The 21,139-nt window shown below is 43.4% G+C and overlaps 1 protein-coding gene and 2 long non-coding RNA genes across 6 annotated transcripts in view; 2 read left to right on the top strand and 1 right to left on the bottom strand.

Annotated features, from left to right (window-relative positions):
- FRMPD4 (FERM and PDZ domain containing 4) overlaps positions 1-21,139 on the top strand; it is a 565,544-nt gene that overhangs the window by 108,565 nt on the left and 435,840 nt on the right. The window lies entirely within an intron of this gene.
- Positions 4,708-21,139, bottom strand: part of LOC144308757 (uncharacterized) — an 18,266-nt gene continuing 1,834 nt past the window's right edge. Inside the window, exons 2-3 of one of the 2 annotated variants that reach the window (XR_013375084.1) lie at positions 12,701-12,834; positions 4,708-4,986 (exon numbers count right to left, since the gene is read on the bottom strand). This is a non-coding gene — a long non-coding RNA (uncharacterized LOC144308757). Of the gene's footprint in view, positions 4,987-12,700; positions 12,835-15,936; positions 17,311-21,139 lie in introns of those variants that run through there. The other variant, XR_013375083.1, reaches the window with a different exon arrangement.
- LOC144308758 (uncharacterized) overlaps positions 16,831-21,139 on the top strand; it is a 16,913-nt gene continuing 12,604 nt past the window's right edge. Inside the window, exon 1 of the long non-coding RNA XR_013375085.1 lies at positions 16,831-16,987. This is a non-coding gene — a long non-coding RNA (uncharacterized LOC144308758). The remainder of the gene's footprint in view (positions 16,988-21,139) is intronic.

Below are 21,139 nucleotides of genomic sequence, written 5' to 3'. Positions count from 1 at the left end.
ATCAGCTAATCAATGTAAAATTAATGAGATATTTTGCATTATTCTTTTTTGTACTAAGTCTTTGAAACCTTGTGAGTATTTTTTTTAAAGATTTTATTGATTTATTCATGAGAGACATGGAGAGAAAGGCAGAGACACAGGCAGAGGGAGAAGCAGGCTCCCCGCGGGGACCCCATGAGGAACTCAATCCCAGGACCCTGGGATCACGGCCTGAGCCGAAGGCAGATGCTCAACCACTGAGCCGTCCAGGCGTCCTGAAACCTTGTGAGTGTTTTGCACATAGCACATCTCAGTGTGGGCCAGCCACCACATTTTGAGTGCTCAGTTGCCACATGTGTCTGGTGGCTCCAGTAGTGGACAGTTCTAGAGGGCCCACTTTGGTTCTCCTCTAGGTGCTCCTCTTGCCACACTGCAGGGAAAATGCAGGTCCAAGAGGATGTGTCCTCCCCAGCCCATACCCTCCTGCCTTCTACACCAGCCACCCACAAATGGTGGCCTCTGGACCACAGCCTATGTTTGTAAATAAAAGTTTTTTGGGGAACACAGCCCCATTTATATATTATCAATACCAGTTTGCATTCAATGCAGAGTGCAGTAGCTGTGGCGGAGAGAGTATGGCTTATAAAGCCTAAAATAGGCTCTTTACAGGAAAAAATCTACGAGTTTCTGATTTAGACCACATTTTGGATATCTAGGACCTTGGAATTCCTTACCCCAAGTCCTGAGCCTGCTTCCAGGTTCCTAAGGGTAGGGCCCTACCCTGTTCCAAAGAATGGTCAGGTGCGGCTGATGGCAAAGAGACAGGGGCCAGAGGCGAGGTGTGTGGGCCAAGTGTGAGCCTGAATGTGAGTGGGGAAAGGGATGGGACGTGCCCCCGTGAATGCTGCCTCCTTGATGGCATATTGTGGGGTGAGACCCAGAGGAGTCTCCAAGTTTTACATGTGAAACTGTCATGCATGTTGTTAGGAATGTACGTTTGTCAAATTAGGATAAAACACGTATTTGACTTAACAGATTATTAGTTGGGTTGGGAACTTTTACATATGTAGACGTGTAGTGTGGGGGACTCTGTTCATGTTCGTGCAAATGTTGAGGGTGAGCCTGCCCAGAACAGGGGTAGAGGCACTGGGGAGCTGGTTCTTTAATCTCACCCTACCTGCCTTTTTTTTTTTTTTTTTTTCCTACCTGCCTTTTAATGTAGCCGTACCCTGAGGTAATGAAGCAGGGACACAGTGGGTTGGGATCCTTGCTGCACCGAAGAACTGTGCCTGTGGCTTGCCCTGAGGTTCATTAAGCCCATAAACTTTCTTGTCAAGGGGGGAAGACAACCCAAGGGTTTGAGAAGTGCCAGTAGGTCTTTTGTTCACTGTCAAAAAGATACTGTGTCATCACGCAGGGCAGTAATAATTGGCATCGCCCCCTTAGTCTCCTTTTCCAATCTTGTCTCCTTGCTCACATACTGATCTTTCGTTTCTCTGGGTTCTTGGCGCCATCCCGTAGAGTGTGTCCAAATACAATCACTATGGCTGGATTGCCACTCAGTTGCCTGGACGGAAATGCAGTTCCAGTACCTTCTGATCCAGCCAGAGATGCCATTATTGTTCTTCTCCCCTTGGGCTTTGCAAACAGATGTTTTGACAGCTCACAATTGCTTCTTGTGATTCATTTTCTTGGAATTACTGAACCCTGGACCCCACAGGGGTGCCAAAAAGAAGGCTTCACAGTCTGATTGCTGCTCTGTTAAAAGAGAAGGCTTCTTCAAATTTCATCAAAATGAGGTGACCCATCCTCCTTTTTCTAAAAGCTGACTCTGCGTTCACTTGACTGATATGAAGACTTTCAATCCCCCACCACCTTCTGATTTTAAAGGTCACATTTCTGTGCCTCTTAGCAGACAAAATGTGAAGATGGTAGAAAAATACTTGTAGGATTATTCAGCTCATAGCATCATTTCTTCACCACTGGTCCAGGGTACAATGACCTGCTATGGAGCTACCTCGAATTCCAAGATGAGCCTCTTTATTTTCCCCTGGCTTTTTGGTGTCTACTTCCTTCAAATTGGAGGAAGACTGGCTATGAAGTTATTTGTTTGTTTGTTTGTTTGCTTATTTTTGAAATATTTTATTTATTCATGAATGAGAGAGAGAGAGGCAGAGACATAGGCAGAGAGAGAAGCAGACTCTATGCAGGGAGCCTGATGCGGGACTCGATCCGGGTCTCCAGGATCAGGCCCTGGGCTGAAGGCAGGCACTAAACCGCCAAGCCATCCAGGGATCCCCTGAAGTTTTTTTTTTTTAAGGTTTTATTTATTTATTCATGAGAAAGAGAGAGAGGCAGAGACACAGGCAGAGGGAGAAGCAGGCCCCATGCAGGGAGCCCGACGTGGGACTCGATCCCGGGACCCCAGGATCAGGCCCTGGGCCGAAGACAGGTGCTAAACTGCTGAGCCACCCAGGGATCCCCCCCAAGTTATTTTTAAGGATATATTTTTCACATTTGATAATGTGGCTAAACCACTTAGAGCCATTAGAAAAAGCCCTATTTTCCTTTGCATAGTTTTGATGATTTCTGTTCTCTTTTTCCTACTGATAAGAAACAGTGCAGACAAAAGGAGATGCATATTGCAGGAGATTCCTGAGTCAGTTGAGTATTTTTTTTCTTAGCGCATTTTAGTATAATCTTTCCTGGATACCTTAAAATTAAGGTCTTGCTTTACATTAACATGATGTCCATAGAGAACCATTACATCTGCCAACAGATGGGGTTCTTATACTTTTAAAAGGAGGAGATGAAAAATTGAGAGACCAGATTTCTATCACCCTAAGTCTGTGATTTAAAGCCAGAAGTGTTGGCAACTCATAAGTCTAGGAGAAAATTTTTTGGTCTAATGGACCAGCCATTGGTGCCAACTGGACTCTTAAGGGGATTTGCAGAGTAGGTGGAATTTGATTTTTCTTGTCTCACTCTTTCTCTCTCCACTTCTTTATCTCCAGAGCAAGGATTTTCAACCTCAGCACTAATGACATTTAGGGCAAGATAGCTCTTTCTCGTGGGAGCTGCCCTGTGCACGGTAGGCCGTTTAGCAGCATCCCTGGCTTCTACCTAGTGGATGTCAGTAGGGTCCCCTCCCAGTTGATGGCCACCAAAAATATCTCCAGACCTTGTTAGATGTTCCCTGGGGACAAGGAAGGAGCAAAATCCTTCCCAGTTGAGAACTTCTTCTCTAATGGCTTCCAGCTACTGGGGAGTCCATGCTACCATCTGGAGGTCTGAAAGCATCACACTGGTGATGCATCCCCCAGTGCCCTCCACTGAAATACCTGCTCCAAAATCCGTGTTCTTTTCCCACTAAGCCATGACCCACATAGAAAAGGGTATGATTTCTTTAAAGTGGTTCACACTATTACATGAATGTGCCATGTGCTGAATTCAGACCAATGTACTACATTTATTTTTAAAAGATTTTATTTATTTATTTATTTATTTATTTATTTATTTATTTATTTATTCATGAGACACACAGAGGCAGAGACACAGGCAGAGAGAGAAACAGGCTCCCTGCTGGGAGCCCGATGTGGGACTTGATCCCGGGAGCCCGGGATCACCCTCTGAGCCAAAGGCAGACACTCAACTGCTGAGCCACCCAGGCATTCCTAACATACTACATTTATAAAAGGATTTACTTATTTATGAGAGGGAGAGTGAGCAAGCATGTGAGTGGGGGGAAGAGGTAGAGGGAATCTCTTTTTTTTAAATTTTTATTTATTTATGATAGTCACAGAGAGAGAAAGAGGGAGAGAGAGAGAGAGGCAGAGACACAGGCAGAGGGAGAAGCAGGCTCCATGCACTGGGAGCCCGACGTGGGATTCCATCCCGGGTCTCCAGGATCGCGCCCTGGGCCAAAGGCAGGCGCCAAACCACTGCGCCACCCAGGGATCCCACCTTCTTTTTTTTTTTTTTTAATTTTTATTTATTGAGATAGAGGGAATCTCAAGCAGACTCCCTGCACAGCATAGAGCTTGCCCTGGGGCTTGATCCCATGACTCAGGAGATCACCCAGGAGATCATGACTTGGGTTGAAATTATAAGCCAGAGGCTTAACCAACTGAGCCACCTAGATGCCCCAAAGCCATCTTTTTTTTTTTGGGGGGGGGGTGGAGGGGCTCCACACCCAGGATGGAGCCCAACGTGGGGCTTGAACTCAAGACCTCGAGATCAAGGATGCTTAACTGAGCCTTGCAGGCACCCCTCAACACACTGCATTTTAGAAGAGGAGCTTGTTAAATGAACTGATCTGTTAGAAAAAAAAGAAAAGAAAGAAAGGAACCATTTGTAGCACTACTATTTGTCACTTAGTCTTTTTTTGAGATTTAACAGGGATTTTCTCCAATAGGTAAGGTTACAGAAGAGGAAGCTGAGACAACAAGGAGATTATGTAACTTGAACAAGATCACACAGCTTGCTATAAACCAGACAGGAATGCCACTCTGGTCTCTTGGATTGTAGCCTGGTGTTGAAGGTTATTGTGAAATGTCAAGAGAGTCCTTCTAGCTGCACCCCAACTGCCCCAAGTGATCACTAATACTCTTCCTTCTCTGCCTCCGCCTGACATGGAAAGGCATAGTCTTTCGTGGCATGTATTGTTCCGCGGAAGTCACAGAAACAGTGTTGGAGACGTGAAATTCTAAGAAACTGAGATATGTCAGTTTGAGCTTTATTGCAATTCGGGGGTGGTGGTAATACAAAGTATAATCATTCCAGCTGCTGACACTCAGTAATTTTCGGGATAGGCAGCTCTTTCCAGTTTCAAGCTTCACTTATTGCAAACAAAAGCAGAAGAAGCTCTTCCTCGTACTCCTCTTATAGGAGATCATGACATATTTATTCGCCATCAGATATGCCCTTGCCATGGCACTTTTCACAAGAGCTACTGTGATAGTCCTTATAGAGTGCAGTTGACTAACCTGGTCCTTGATTTCTTGGTTTCTGAGGGAAATATTAAGGTATTCTGTTACATGTTGACCACCTTCCAAATTCTGGGAAAAGTCATTAAGGGTCTTATCTATTTTATGTTTAACAGCTATGAAATTACTATTGAAAATGTACTCTTTGTGTAATTATACTGTAGCAAATTTGGAAACAATGGAAAACAACAAACAATAGAGCCAATTACCCATAATTCCACTGCTCAGTCCTAATCACTGGTGACATTTTGGTGTCTGTCCATTTATTTATTTTACTTAAAAAAAAAGATTTCATTCATTTATTCATGAGAGACACACAGAGAGAGGCAGAGACATAGGCAGAGGGAGAAGCAGGCTCCCTGTGGGGAGCCCGACGTGGGACTCGATCCCAAGACCGCGGGATCGTGACCTGAACCAAAGGCAGACGCTCAACCACTGAGCCACACAGGAGCCCCTGGTGTCTGTCCTTTTAGTCTTTTTTTTTTTTTTTAAGTTACATACATATATTAAGAAAACAAACACATTGGAATCATAGTGATCATAGCATTTTTGTGCATACAAGATACAGGTATTTTCTAGAATCCTCATGTATTTGATTTTGATGACTGCATGTGCTCGGTTTTATGTCACATCGTATGATGCTCTAGGTATTTGAATATATTCTTCTATTCAAAATTTTAAACATAGTAGGCACGAATGGCATAAAAGGCATTTCGAGGGGCATAGTGTAGGTCCCTTGTAGTGTCAGATTTTGTCAGGAAAATCTGGGGAAGGTAGAGGGAAGCATGGGTACCTGGATTTTGGTTTTTGTGTAAGACACAGGTCCAAAAAGGTCTCATAGAAAAAAGCTGGTGTTAACTTTACCAGTTATATTTAGTGGGGCAGCAGGACTTGACTGGGGAAGTGTGGGCAGGGTTGGCTAACAGTCAATAGGACAAGAAGGATAACCCAAAAAGATGAGCCCTTGTTTCCTGGGGCCATTGCTGGGCACTGGTGCCTTGGAGCAGCAGCTGGATGGAGAGGAGTGGGGAAGAGCGATTTGCTTCGTATTTAATGATGCTTTCTGCGGCCAGAAGCGCCATCCTAGCACATTTATTGGCTATTTTCTCTGTTTGGTGGACCTCCAAGGAAAGTGGGATGCTTCTGAAAGTGTCTGCTTAATAACTGGAAATGTACTGAGAAAGACCATTTGCACAGTTTTTACAGAGACCTAAGACATTCAAATCATCCCCTCAAAAAAACTTTCCTAAGTCATCAAGAAGACCAAAAAAGGTATTATTACTGAGTTACTTAATCGTGGTTAAAATGGGTATGTTGATTTTAGGGCAAAAACCCCCATACCAGTCAAGTTGCATTTTGCAGTTCTGTATATGGTGAGTATCGATATGCTGATCCCCTTGTGTACATCAGTCTGCTCATTTTGTAGGACTTAGTTTAGAATATAGTTTTTATTGGGCAGAGTAACCATATTTAAGTTTAACTTAATGTTGATCATATATATATACGTGAATTTTATCCTGCTTAAAAATTTAAATATATTACACATACATATATGTTAATTTTATCCTGCTCAAATTTTTAGATATAGTAGTTATAAAAGACATAAAAGGATTTGTGTGTGTGTATGTGCTAAAGGTCCCTTGTGATATTATTCTGGGAGGGAGATTTGCTTAGTGACTTAATTTTCAGGAACACACTGTGATACCAACTGGAAGCTGTTTGTCCATGGAGTGAAGTATAATTGGGCATTTACCCAGGTCCTCTGCCACCCCTAAATGAGGTTTGAGAGTTGTTTTCCTTAACATTTTCATTTGGCAATGATGATTTTCAGAGCAAAATAGACTAATATGATCACTAAACATACCTAAACTTCTAATGAGTAGGTTATAGCATCTTATGCATTCTTAAGGTACTTTTCTTGAGAATACCATATGTGAGTCCTCCACTATAAAATCAGACTTCCAGGGTTGACCAGATGTTTCTTTGGCAGGATTCACTGCTGATTCACACTGGAAAGGGAGTATATCTTTGGGGAGGTTGTGGGGCATATTATAGAATTAATGTCATAGAGGAAAGCATAATATAGAAATCTCTTAAGTGGATAGTTTCTGTATGAGTCAAATTGAGTACCCCAGAGAAAGAAAATTAAGATTTCACTAAAGTAGGGCAGCCCAGGTGGCTCAGCAGTTTAGCACCACCTTCAGCCCGGAGCCTGATCCTGGAGACCCAGGATAGACTCCTGCATCGGGCTCCCTGCATGGAGCCTGCTTCTCCCTCTGACTGGGTCTCTGCCTCTCTCTCTGTGTCTCACGAATAAATAAATAAAATCTTTAAAAAAAAAGATTTCACTAAAGTATAGTGAAAATTAAAATTCATTGAAATTAATTTAGTGTCTTTATGCTGTCAGATTTTTACTTTGGCATAAACTGCTTTTAAAAGGAGATCAGGGGATGCCTGGGTGGCTTGGCAGTTGAGCATCTGCCTTTGGCTCAAGGTGTGATCTTGAAGTCCCGGGATCGAGTTCCACATCGGGCTCCCTGCATGGAGCCTGCTTCTCTCTCTGCCTGTGTCTCTGCCTCTCTCTCTCTCTCTCTCTCTCTCTCTCTCTGTCTCTCATGAATAAATAAATAAAATCTTTTTTAAAAAAAAGAGAGATCAGTATCAAAAAGCACAAATACAAACTTTTGCTTCCCTAATTCTCAAGCAAATGGTCCTGCCAGTTCACAGGCCAAAGTGCTGATTGCCTTAATTAAAAAAGAAACAAAACTTAGGGGCCCCTGGGTGGCTCAGGGGGTCGGTGGTCAAGCGTCCAACTCCTGATCTCAGCTCAGGTCTCAATCCCAGGGTCATGAGTTCAAGCCCCGAGTTCGGCTCCACACTGAGCGGGAGGCCTACTTCAAAACAAAACAAAACGGGGATCCCTGGGTGTCTCAGCGGTTTAGCACCTGCCTTTGACCCAGGGTGTGATCCTGGAGTCCCAGGATCGAGTCCCGCGTCGGGCTCCCGGCAAGGAGCCTGCTTCTCCCTCTGCCTGTGTCTCTCTCTCTCTCTCTGTCTATTGTGAATAAATAAATAAAATATTTAAAACAAAACATTAAAAAAAAAAAAACTAAACTAGCAGGGTTGGATGAAGCAGTGCCTCTAGCGTGAGGGCTGTGGAATGGCAGATGGACAATCCAGAAAGTCTATGCTGTACTTAGTTCATGATTCAGGTCAGATATCCCCACTCAGAGCTCTGTTGACCAAGGGCTCCTTGACCTTCACCATTCTGTTGTCTTGCTCCTGCCGGCCCCTGCTGGAGGGAGAGGCCTTTGCTCCTGGAGAGTCCAGCTAGGCTCCAGGCCTACCCTCCCGTTGTCTTCTGGCCGGTCATCAAAGCACCCAGCTACAGTTTTGCTGCCCCCCCTGCTTAAAACTGGCCTCAGGGCAGCCCTGGTGGCGCAGTGGTTTAGCACCGCCTGCAGCCGAGGGAGTGATCCTGGAGACCCGAATCGAGTCCCATGTCGGGCTCTCTGCATGGAGCCTGCTTCTCCTTCTGCCTGTGTCTCTGCCTCTCATTCTCTCTCTGTGTCTCTATGAATAAATAAATAAAATCTCTTTAAAAAAATAAAATAAAACTGGCCTCAGTGGGAGTGCTGATCTGCCATGAAAAGAATAACAATGCCAAACATTACTAATGGCATTTAAGATGGGGTAAAATTGCCTGATGTTCGGAAATGCCCTTTAATGAGTGAGTCACAGTCTCTGCCAGTTCCCTTGAAGACCTAGGAGACCTGCCTGATGAAAGAGCAAGGAGCAGGTGTCATCCACAGGGAAGCTGGGAGAATGGTGTGGTTCCAGGTAGGACAGACAATGTCAGGGTCTGCTGGTCCCTTACTAGACTGTTGACTGTTTTTTGTGCTTTCTTTTAACCCTTTCTTCCCTCCCTGTCTTCCTTTTTGAGACTTTAAAATTTTTCTTAAAGTACTCTGCACCCAACGTGGGGCTTGAACTCACAACCCTGAGATGAAGAGTCCCACATTCCACCAGCTGAGCCAGCCAGGTGCCCTTCCTTTAACCCTTCCTTGGTGATTTTCTCTTTGGCCCTAGGGCCCACTTTGAACCCACATGGCTTGATTGAACAGAAAGCTGGGAGTAGCTGGGAGTTTATTTCCCTACATGCGAACATGTAGCTCTTGACCAATGACTGACGGGTGGGTGTAACGCACACTCCAGAGTCTCCTGTGGGAATGAGGCTGACGTTACCTGTAATAACCCAGGGAGGCTCTCCTGGGGGCTCTCCTTCTCGGCCTCGCCTCCCTCCTCACCACATGTTCCTAGGGAGTACTGCCTTTATGGTCACTTGCATGCAAGCCCTCCTTTCAGTATTTGCTTCTGGAGAACCTCGTCTCAGATAGTCGGCCAACACATGTATTTGGGGACTAAAATAGAGCTAATAAGCACTGACCCCAACAATGCCGAGTTACGCGTGGCTGTGTGGCTGAAGGTTGAGGGCAGAAGCTGTAGACAAGAAAAAGAAAGCCTTGATTGCACTTCCAGCTTTTCCATTACTAGCTGTGGAACTTTGGGCAAAGTGGCCAACGTCTCTGAACTTCACTTTCTTTGCAAAATGGAGGAAAAATAGAAGCAAACTCATAAAGTTGGTGTGAAGCTTAAAAGAAATAATACTCACAAACATTTGTTCGTGGCACATAGTAAACCCTCAATAAATGTTAGCTGTATAGAAAACCCTGTTCTTAAGATTCAGAGAAATCCGTAGGCTTAGATAATTCTCTATAGCACAACTCGGAAGTTTTCCGAGACAGAGCAGCACAGCAGTACGTGTACCCATTTTGTAGGTGTAAGCAGATGGGCTCAGAAAAGCTAGTGACTGTGTGTGAAGTTATGCAGTTTGCTGTGGTCTGTGACCAGCACCCAGGAATCTGGACTAGCAAGGCACTGCTTTACCTGGGGTACAACTTCTAGGCATCCAGTGGCCCGGCATTTTGGAGATGTGTTTGCTTGGGCCATTGAGTACATTGGATTCCAAGTATGAAAATGGACATGAGATCTTAAGAAATGAGAAATAGTCTGTTACTAAGGAAAGAGGTATAAGATAACACAGTAAGAGTGTGTCCTCTAAGCATTCTTTGAATGCCACAAGCAATAATAATATTTCAATAAATGAGATCCTTCATTTCAGATGATTCCAATCTCTGGTATTGATTCTTCTACCTTAGCTAGAGGAAATGAAAGAGATTGTAGATGATGGTGTTCGCAGAAGCTCTTGAATCTGTGAATTCGAAAATGTCACATGGAAAATGTGAAGGTCATGTGCATAAATTTACATATGATTGAATTTATGTATGTGTTAATTACTCCCAAAGAAATTAAGATCAGACATATGGGAAACCATATGTACTGGGAGGAAAAAAACTCAGGTGTGTTCAGTATATCAAAGCACAGAAATCTCACCTGGTCAGACTGATGTTGGAGGGCACGTGTGAGTCAAGCCTTTAATGCGTAACAGAGAAAAAGTGACTGTATCTCACTAGTTTAGGTAGGACGTTCAAGGGTAGGGAATCTATTTATAAATAGGACTTTGAATAATATATAAAGGACTTCAAATTATATTTGAGATTCCTGGAGGGCTTAAGGCTGCCAGATCTGGGAGACCTCAGCTATCTGTGAGAACATCCAGAGGACAGAACAGTTGGAGTGGGAAAGACACAAAATAATGTCATATCACGTAAGGGGTCTCTATTTTTTGTTTGTTTGTTTGAGGCAAAGTGCAGATAAAAGCAAGACATTCGGCAGTAGAGGAAAGTTCTTCCAGGGCTGGGGGGTTTATGATCTGGATGAAGGTATAGGCTTCTACCTGGGACTTCTGGAAGGTAGAACAAAAATTGGAGGAGGAGAGCTACAGTTAACCAAGGATGTGCTTTGTTACAGCTCAGCTGTAAACAGCGAGAGAGTTGTCCATCACTAGAGGTGTTTCCCACTTAATGAAGATATTCTAGAAAGCTTCGGGTAAAATCTACCTCTCCCTGACTTCTATGAATATTTCATCTTAATTTTCATAATCATTTGTGGTCCTTATAATTAAAACACAGTCAATGTTCTTAATAAGGTATTTTTAAAGTGTCATGAATTTTATACCCTTGTGATTTCTATGAGTCTAGTTAAGAAGCTGTGTCTTGAAGTCAAATAGACTGCATATAATGTCATTACCCTCTACTAAAAGCAATGGATATTAATTATTGATGCTACTTCTCCTATAAAAATGAAGATGATCTTTTTTCAAATGGACAGAATTATTCCAAGCATATTTTTAGTTAAAGTAATTGGAACATGTGTGTGTAGTGTAATAATATCTTCTGAGTGCTGGGGGGGTGGAGACAGATGGAGGGAGGGAGGCACTCCATACCAATAATTATGTCCAGAAACACTTTCTCAAGGATGAGTTGAAGTAAAAGATTTTTTTCTAGCAAACAAAGCACAAGAGATTTTCTACTAGGAGATAACAACTAGAGAGTGTGCTACAGGAACAACGTAATATTATCAGGAGAGCATGTAAATAAGTTTTTCTTCCAGAAAGGGAGGTTCACCATGAAGGAGTAAGTCCAGGTTCCCCATCAGTTCAGTGTTGTAAGTGCAGAGTCAGAATGTGTGTGTGTGTGTCTGTGTGTACACACAGTATAGAATATTGTATAGAATATAAATAAAACATAGAAAATATGCTGGTATGGTTTTTCTTGGAAAAGACTAGATTAGGCAAGGTCAAGAGAGTGGCTGTAAAGAGCCAGGTTGTAGGTTCGTAGAAATGATTTAGGTTTTGGAGGAAGAGAAGTACAGAAAGTAGAGAAACAAAATGTTAGAATTGACAGAACTCTTACGACTTATGGGATGTGGGGAGTAAAAGTCTAGCCGGGAGGCCACGATGAGCACCCTAGGCAGATGGTGGCGCCTTTTTGCAGGAGAGGAAACAGGTTTGGGGACAAGACCATTAGTTTAGTTCTGAGACTGATGACAAGATGTGTGTCTGTGAGACGCACAGCGAAGATATCCAGTGGGCAGTGGAACATACTCGTATAACGTGGAAGGCATCTGAGGCAACTCACTTTTGGGATCCAGATGAAATTACGTGGGACCCTAATTAAGGCCCAGTTGGAGGCTGCTGCCCTTCCTTCCCATCTCTGGGATTCCTGATGGCAGGGCAGGAGGTAGGGAGGAGGCAGGCATGCAAATTGTGTCCTGCTCATCTTACTGAGTTTCCCTCCGAGTTTCTACTTCCACTAAATTCGTTCACGAGAGTGATTGTCTATTTGTTTTCTCTTGCTCCCCTTCTATGTGGTCTCAAGTGTGGAAGAGTCCCACTTTATCGATAACATTAACAGTAATGATTTACACAAAGCATTTATTTAGCAAACTTGAAGACTTTACATTAGATCAATTGTTTTCTAACCCCCTTGTTTTTCTGCCTTCCTACCTGATTGTTCAGCCGTGTCTTTCTTCTTCAAGACCCTCTGTGTCACTGCTCTCTGGATCCTTCCTGCACACTCTTCTGGGAGTCAGTTTCTCATACTCCTTACATCACAGTACTTTTATTTTTTAATTTATTTTTAATATTTTATTATTTTTAAGTGACCTCTACACCCAACGTGGGGCTCGAACCCACAACCTTGATATCAAGAGTGGCACACTCCAGCGACTGAGCCAGCCCATCACAGCGCTTTTAGCTCCATCCTTACTCTTACCTTTCCCAAGACTCTTCAGTAGCTTCCCCTGCGCTGAGATCTAGGCCCCATCCTGCTACAGCCTAGGACCACCACAGGCAGGCAGATTCAGTGTTATCCTTCCTGGGATGGAGCTGAAAGCACTTCATTTTCTCCTTTACATAAAATTAAAGCAGAAGTAAGCAACAATTTTGATGTTAGGTAACTTCTATTGCATCCAATCTTGGGTCTTGAGCTCAGAAAAGAAAGTGGGACGAGGGATACGATATGAGATGACCAGCACACAGGTCATGAAAAGGGGCCTGGCTGGGACAGGTGATGGCATTTAGGCACAAGGCAGAGGGACAAAGGAGGATTGTCAGAGTTTTCTCAACTTGAATAAGGGGAAAGATAGAGTTTTGTTTTGGCCCAAGTCCTATTTGCCAAGAGAACCTTGTGTGGGGGTGGCACGATTAGGGGGGTATAGGACAACTTTATGGTTAGAATCTTAAGGAAGAAATATTGTCAGATTATAGGCCAGGATTTATCAACTGCTGTATTATCTCTGTTTACAGAGTTCAGGAAATATTTTATGAAGCACTGTGTTTCTGGAATAGCAATTCAATTCAATTGGATTTCTGTGGTAACTCAGGCTTTCCTTTAAAGAATTCAGATATTCAATGGATATATATTTATACTGTTTCTGTTTATTCTTAAGTACTTTGTAAGTTTAAAAAATTACAGTATTTAGGTATGCAAAATGAAGTGTTATTCTCCAGGGTAGTTAAAAGGGAGAACTTGGCCATGCAATTGTATGCCTATTCATTAAGGTAGCAGGTTTGCAGATAGAGGAAAGAAGCCTCTTTCTTGCTTTGGTGTCCACCAGAATGGCAATGCTGCATGTGGGTGTTTATACTGTTGACTTTATTTTGTGCAATGGATGTAGAGGGCTGGACAAAGGGCAAAACCACGGGTAGTGGTACTGATGCAGGCATTGCCTGTGTTGTGGGGACTTGGTTCTTTTTTTTTTTTTTTTAATCTTATGTATTTATTCATGAGAGAGAAAGAGAGAGGGAGAGGGAGGGAGAGAGGGGCAGAGACACGGGCAGAGGGAGAAGCAGGCTCCATGCAGGGAGCCCGATGTGGGACTCAATCCTGGGACTCTAGGATCACGCCCTGGGCCGAAGGCAGGCGCTCAACGGCTGAGCCACCCAGGGATCCCCTGGGACTTGGTTCTTGAAGCTGAAAGCCAAGTCCTATTTTCGTGGGCCAGATCAGCAACCTGACATTGCTAGGTGCACAGGCTAGATCTAGAGGTTGGATGCCAATACCAAGGGCAGGTGGCCAGTTATAATTACATGTGCTTGACCATCACTCTATGGGAAGGCCCCATAGCATGATATGTGGGCAGGTAATAAATGAGATTTCTGAGGTGGTTGGCTTTTGTGGATTTCTAACTCAAACTCCTGGAGTGCTCCTGACAAGCTCCATGGGGATGTTTATAACACAAATCTCAGATGCTTTCCATGTTTCATCCAGAGGTGTCGCTGCCCTACCCACTCCCCTTCCCCAGAAATAGGAGAGGAAGGTAGAACAAAGATGATAGACTAGGTCCCTATACCACCAGCTACACACAACCAGAGCCTATGCCCCAGGAATCCAGCCAGGATTTCCTGTACACTAGTTAGGTCCGTGAGTAGGTAACTGGGACCTGTGCTAATCAATCACTACCTGGGGGGTGAGGCCAAGGTTTGAACCTAATCAAGCATGACTGAGTGACTGTAAGCCTTGAGCCCTCATGGTAGGTGTTTTTTTTTTTTTTTTAAGATTTTATTTATTTATTCATGAGGCACACAGAGAGAGAGAGAGAGAGAGGCAGAGGGAGAAGTAGGCTCCACTCAGGGAATCTGACACGGGACTCGATCCCAGGACTCCAGGATCATGCCCTGGGCCAAAGGCCCGCGCTAAACCTCTGAGCCACCCGGGCGTCCATGGTGGGTGTTCTTGATTAACCTTGTAGCGGAGATGATCTCGAAGGCCTATAACCAGGAAAAGTCATAAGCAGGTTCTGTAAAAGTGACCTGTTCATAAAGTCCTATTCATGATGGCAGCACCTCTATTTGCGTATACCTCTAGCCTTCTAGCTTTTTATGTCAGGACCAATTCAGAATCTAGTAATTGGGTGAGGTTATTTGTGGCAGAAAGTACAGATCCAGAGGTTCCAACTGTCCTAGGCCACTTCTTCTGGTTAAAAATCTGGTTAAGACTCCCCACTTAAGGGGGCGCCTGGGTGGCTCAGTTGGGTAAGCGTCTGCCTTTGGCTCAGGTCATGATCTCAGGGTCCTGGGATTGAGCTCCACTGGGGCAGGCTCCCTGCTCAGCAAGGAGTCTGCTTCTTCCTCTCCCTCTGGGCTCTTTCTCCAGTAAATAAATAAAATCTTTCAAAAAAAGAAAAGAATCCAGTTAAATATCTCTGCACACTTATAACCCTTTCGTGGCACACCAGTGTACTTTGATATTGTAGGTTATCCCACAATTCTTCCTAATTCCCTGAATCTTTGTTCCACTACTGTTGATGAAATCAAATTGTTATCTCAGTGTTCTCATTTATTTAATGACCGAGGTGTGGTAACTCTGTAAAAATATTTCCCAGTAAAGATGTTCACTGCCAAGTGTTAGAAATACCATCCGGTTTCTCATTTAAATTTTAATTATCATACTACTTGAAATGACTCTTCATCCTAGATGTTTCTTACTTGGTTTACTGCTGTGGTATCTCTTGCCAACATTTTCATTTTCTTTCTGCTATAATTGTTTGGTGCTTACAAGTCATTCCGTTTCACCAACATTTGGCTTTATGACCTTTCTTTACAAATCCTCAAGACCCACATGCCGAGATGAGGGCAGTCTCTTGGTTGAAACTGTGATTTTAGGTTTTATCACACTTGTGGTTTGTTTTTTTGTTTTGTTTTGTTTTTTCTTTTTCTACCACCTTACAAATTGTAGGTATGTGATTTACTCCTTCCTATGCACCCTAACACCAAAAAAAGGGTCATGCTTTGATTCTTGAATCATTTTCAGTGTCTTGATGCTTGGGGCCAAAGCCTTTTCTTGTTATTTTATTATCTTGCTATTTCCAGCTTCATGGAAGTCAGAATAAATCTTTCATTTGCTTTGATATATTTCTTTTTCTTCTTCTGGTTTTTGCCCACTGAAGCATGAGAAGAGTTAGGGTAAACAAAATTAGGTGAGAGGCCCCTTCTAATCTGCCAGCTGTGTTAGAAAGAACATGAGATTTTGTTCTTCTTTTTTTTTTTTTTTAGTTAAATGAACCTGGGTTCTGGTCTTGATTCTGTTAATAAATAACTTTATGACTTTGGAAAAGAGCTTAGGCTCTGAGTCATTTCTTCACCTGAAACAAAGGAAATCCTAATGCTTGCTTCATGTACCTTTGAAGAACTATTTTAAGGAGTACATGAGAAAACACTTATAATTATCTTGCACTGTGCTGGCGGCCATAATAGATGTCAGTGATTGTTGCTTATTCTCTTGTGATCTTTTCTACGTAGAAAAACCTCCATATGTGCTTCCCTCCAGTTTGAGAGAAGGTGTCCCTTTATTTTTTGAAGTTACCCCTCCTTCTGTCTTCCTGATTCCGTTCCCTCTCACCTTCTCCAGGGTCTTGATGTTGATGAGGACGTGGAAGATGGTGGCTACCAGGCACTGAGTACCTTGCCAGGCATTAGGCAGTGTGCTTCAAGGCTGTTATCTCAGACTCTCCTCCCAAGAGCCTTGCCAAGGAGGGATTATGTCTCTTAGCACATGACACTCTCCTTGCAGGACATTTTATTTCTGTGCCCCCACCTCTAACTCTCTTGGGGTTTGATGAAATAACAGATAATATGTACATTGATGTCTATCCCTGATTCCGGCACCGAGTCCCTGAATCCCATGGAGTTTCCTGGGTGATTGGAATGTCTCTTGGAATGTCTCTTGGTTACCAAGAGACATTCCAGTGACTGGATGCGGACTGTTGTCAGAAACACCAAACCACGATGAGAAGCTTAGAATTTGCAGCCCTACTCCTGGCTCTCCATACAGAGGCTGCAAGTTGAGTTAATGGGTGATATGACTACATGGTGAAGCCTCCAGAAAAGTCTCAAGTGTAAGAGGTTTGGGAACTTTCGGGCCAGTGAACACGTGGAGGTGCAGGGAGAGGGGTGTGCCTGGAGAAAGCATGGCTCCCCACCCTTCCCACATACCCTGTCTTCTTCATCTCATCCGTTTCTTGAGTTGTAGCCTTTCATGAAAACACTGATCATGTGGGAGGTAAACTGTTTTCCTGAGTTCTGTGAAGCACTCTAGTAAATTAATCAAACCTGAGGGAGGGAGGGGTTCGTGGGCACCTCAGATCTGCAGCTGGTTGGCCAGGGCACAGGTGACCAGCTGGACTTGCAGCTGGTGTCTGCAGGAGGGGGAGGCGGAAGTCTGGGAGTCTTGACCTGTGGGATGTGATGCTGTCTCCATTCAGCTAGTGTCAGACTTGAGTTAAATTGTAGGACACACAGCTGGCATGGCAGAGAATCGCTTGATGGGGCAAAGGCCCCACACGTCTGGTGTCGGGTGCCATCAGTGCGGTAGTAGTGGGAGGCCTAAGGGAGGTACAAAGGAGCAATGAGTGTTTACTATTCAATTGTCATCTCTGAGTATTGCTTCTCTGTTCTCTTTTTTCAAAATATTTTTATTACTGAAGTGTCACTGACATATAGTGTTATATCGGTTTCAGGTGTACAACATTGTGATTCGACAGTTCTATACATTCATTACACCATGCTTGCCACCATTAGTGTAGTCACCCTCTGTCACCATACAGCGTTACTACAGTGTTAAGGATGGCGTTCCCTAGGCTGTATTTTCATGCTTGTGACTTTATTTTATAATTCGAAGTTTATTCCCCTTAATCTCTTTCACCTACTTTGCCCATCTCCCCACTCCCCACCAGTCTGTCTGGCATCCACTGGGTATTTTACCCAAAGAAAATGAAAACACTAATTCTAAAAGATTTATGCACCCCTGTGTTTATTGCAGTATTATTTACAATAGCCAAGATATGGTAACAACCTAAGCGCCTGTTGATTGAGGAATGGTAAAGAAGACGTGGTGAGTAGTATATACAACAGAATAGTCCTCAACCATTATAAAACAAAATGAGATCTTGCCATTTGCGACAACATGAGTGGACCTAGGGAGCAATATGCTGAGTAAAACTAGTGAGACAGAGAAAAATAAATACCATACGATTACACTTATACGTGGAGACTTTGTACTCTTGTAGGTTTAGACAAGACATATCTATGTCTTGGATTTGGGTGTTTCCTAGCTGTGACCTTGGCTTTCTGTCCTTAGTCAACATGCATTCCCTCAGCGACCTCATCCCTTTTGTGGTTTTACTTGCACTGGTGTGTTGATGACTTGGAAACCGAAATCTCCATCCCAAGGCTGCAGAATGCAAAGTTCAGTTGCCTAGTGCATGTGTCCCAGATGCCTCAAACTCAGCCTCTTCCCAGGGTACTTCTCCAATTTCATCCTAAGATTTTCCTTCCTTCTGTATTCTCACAGTAGGTGACACCACCCAATCGCCCAGGACAGAAAATCAGCAGTAATCCTCAATTCTTGTGGCTCTTGACCATTGGTACCTCATCAATATAACTTGAAACCATCTGCCTCAACTCCTGACTGTCGTCCATTGCTTGATTCTGTCTCATTATTCCTCACTGGATTTGATTTCAGGAGCTCTTGATGTTCTCATTGCTAATCCTGCCTCCTTCAAATCCATTATCTACACCGGTAGCAGATGTTCTATCTGAAGTGCTAGCTGTATGCACTTGTTCCCTATTCACTCATCAGAGACCCCTTACGGTCCTGATGCAAGCTCCTCTGAGTGGCCTAGAAGGCTGTGAAGGACCTCTCTCCACACCTCTCCTTTGGCCTCCTGTTCTACCCTTAGTGCTGTACCTTATGCTCTAGTGCTAGCACACTGTTCTCCCAATATGCCACGCTGTTCCACTCTATGCCTTTGCTGAAGCTGGTGCTTCTCCCTAGATGCCCTTTCCTCTTTTCTGCATGGAGCTAGCTCTTCCACTTCAAGGCAACTCAGGTGTCTGTTCTATTGCGTTTAAGCTTGGCTCAGGTTGCTCTGCTCTGGGCTCTGCCAACACCCTGGGGTTCTCTCTCCTTGTACTTAGGATGGTATACGGGATCCCTATTTCTGTGTCTCCTGCCAAGAGTTGGTTCCCTGAGGGCAGGGAAGTACGTCCCGGGACCTGACGTGATAGTTTTGGGAGCATAGCAGATGCCGAATAAATATTTGCTGATCAGAGCTGAGCTTCTTACAGAGGACCTGGGGAGAGATTTTGAGCCTGGACATGACCACAGATGATGGTTCGTCACCCTCACACCCCAGGGGAGAAAAAAAAAGATGCCTTACTCAGTAAAAATCCATGAAAATAGCATTTCAGAATCATTAAAGATGACATGCATAGAATGCAAAATATACAAAGCTCTAAATTTTGTCTGATTCCTTGGGTGTTATTGATTTAAGAAAAAAAAAAAAAAGCAGCATTGTTTTGATGCTTAGTAGAACCTCTGACTTCAAAAGCTGGTGATTTGCATCCTCTTAAAATGCCACCAGTGCACTTTCCTGCCCAAGTGCCTACCAGCAGGACTTGACATTTAAGGAAGAAGCTATCAGAAGCTAAAGGACTGGCAGGCATTGTTTTGGTGATAGGAAAGCTGAACAGCTTATCCCAGCAAGAGGTCAGGAGAAAGACAAGAGCCCCCCAAGGAACTTTGGGTGCCATGCACTTTGTATTCAACAACAAGTACGGTTTTCATGATTTGAACTCCTTAAGAAAATTTTAAACATGCCTAAAGCAAACAGAATAGCAGAACAACCCTTCCCAAGCAAGTATGAACATGGTGCCTTTTCTGAATCCTCTATATACCAGACATTTGCCATTCCCCCATTTTTCTTCTGCAGTAAAATTGTGGCTTTCATTTTATATATTCAGAAGTTACAAGGCCAATATACCTATTTTAAGAATAGTTCCATCATGAAATTAATAATACTACAAATACAAAATGTTAGATTTTTATTCCTTTAACTTGTAGCAGTATAACTTGTCTCTTGTTTAGTTTGCTTAATAAAACGTGACAAAGAAATCAGAAAAACAATCATTGCTCATGTGAATGATATTATATCTACTTCTAATTGTTTCAGGAAGCACTTTAGTTAGTGGATTAGAATAAGAGCTGAGTTCAACCCGTGGACCAAATATGGCCCCTATTTTTTGAAAATAATGTTTTTTTGTTTATAACGATTTTATTTCTTTATTTGAGAGGGAACAGAAGCAGAGGGAGAGGGAGAAGCAGGCTCCCTGCTGAGCTAGGAGCTGGATGTGGGGCTTAATCCCAGGACCCTGAGATCATGATATGGGCTGAAGGCCGACATGTAACCAATGGAGCCACCCAGGTGCCCAGAAAATAAAGTCTTATTGGCATATAGCCATGTCCATGCATTTGTGCAATGTCTGTGGCTGCTCGTGGGCTACAGTGGCAGAGTGAAGTATCTGCACAGACCGTATGACCCAACAAAGCCTAAAACGTTTTCTGTCTCTTTACAGATAAAATTTGACAACTCCTGGCTTAGCATAGAAGCTTCCTCTTATCACCTATGTGCCCTTAGATGAGTCACTTAATCTCTTTGAGATAATTTAATATTCTGTAAATAGAAATGAAAAGTCTCACTTCTGGGGTTGTTTTGAGGATCACAAGAGTTTAAACACATGTGAGTTCTCAGAAGCCTGTTTGGCCCCTAGGCATGGTTAGCTTTGTCATCGTTACCATTATCAATATTATTGGCAATGGGGTGGTCCTGTTGGAGTCTTATAAACCAGTGGGCTTCAAGTTGCAGCTGTACCACTTAGGAATTGAGGAAGAAAGTTATTAGGGCTGAGCCTGTTTCTGTATGTGCAAAAGGGTGATAATTAGTTTGCATCCTGTGAGACTATTAGCAGGAATGAAGTCAACAAAGCCTTGGGACCTGCCAAAGGCTCAGGAACTGGGGCTGTTGTGTGTTTCTGTAGGTACTCTCTATTTCGACGGAGGTGCTGGGCACCTGGATCTTTGTAGAGATTGGGACTACAGGCACTCAAGACCTCCTGGGATAATATTCCAAACTTTGATGAATTTGCTACAGTCCAGAATCTAGGCCTCAGCTGTGAAGGTCTTGGATCCATATTTTGTTATTTCTCTGAGAGTAAGTTTCTCCCTCTTGAATAGACTTCAGGTCATGAGACTGATATATAAACTTGGGCGGCAATTTGTACATTTGCCTTTTTTTTTAAGATGCATTTATTTATTTATTTGAGGGGGAGGGAGAGAGAGAGATAGCATGAGTGGGAAGGGGCAGAGGGAGAGAGA

This window comes from Canis aureus, chromosome X (genome assembly GCF_053574225.1).
Source record: "Canis aureus isolate CA01 chromosome X, VMU_Caureus_v.1.0, whole genome shotgun sequence".
Lineage (NCBI taxonomy): Eukaryota > Metazoa > Chordata > Mammalia > Carnivora > Canidae > Canis > Canis aureus.
Note: the sequence above shows the minus strand (reverse complement) of the source record. Positions and strands in the feature narration are given on the sequence as shown.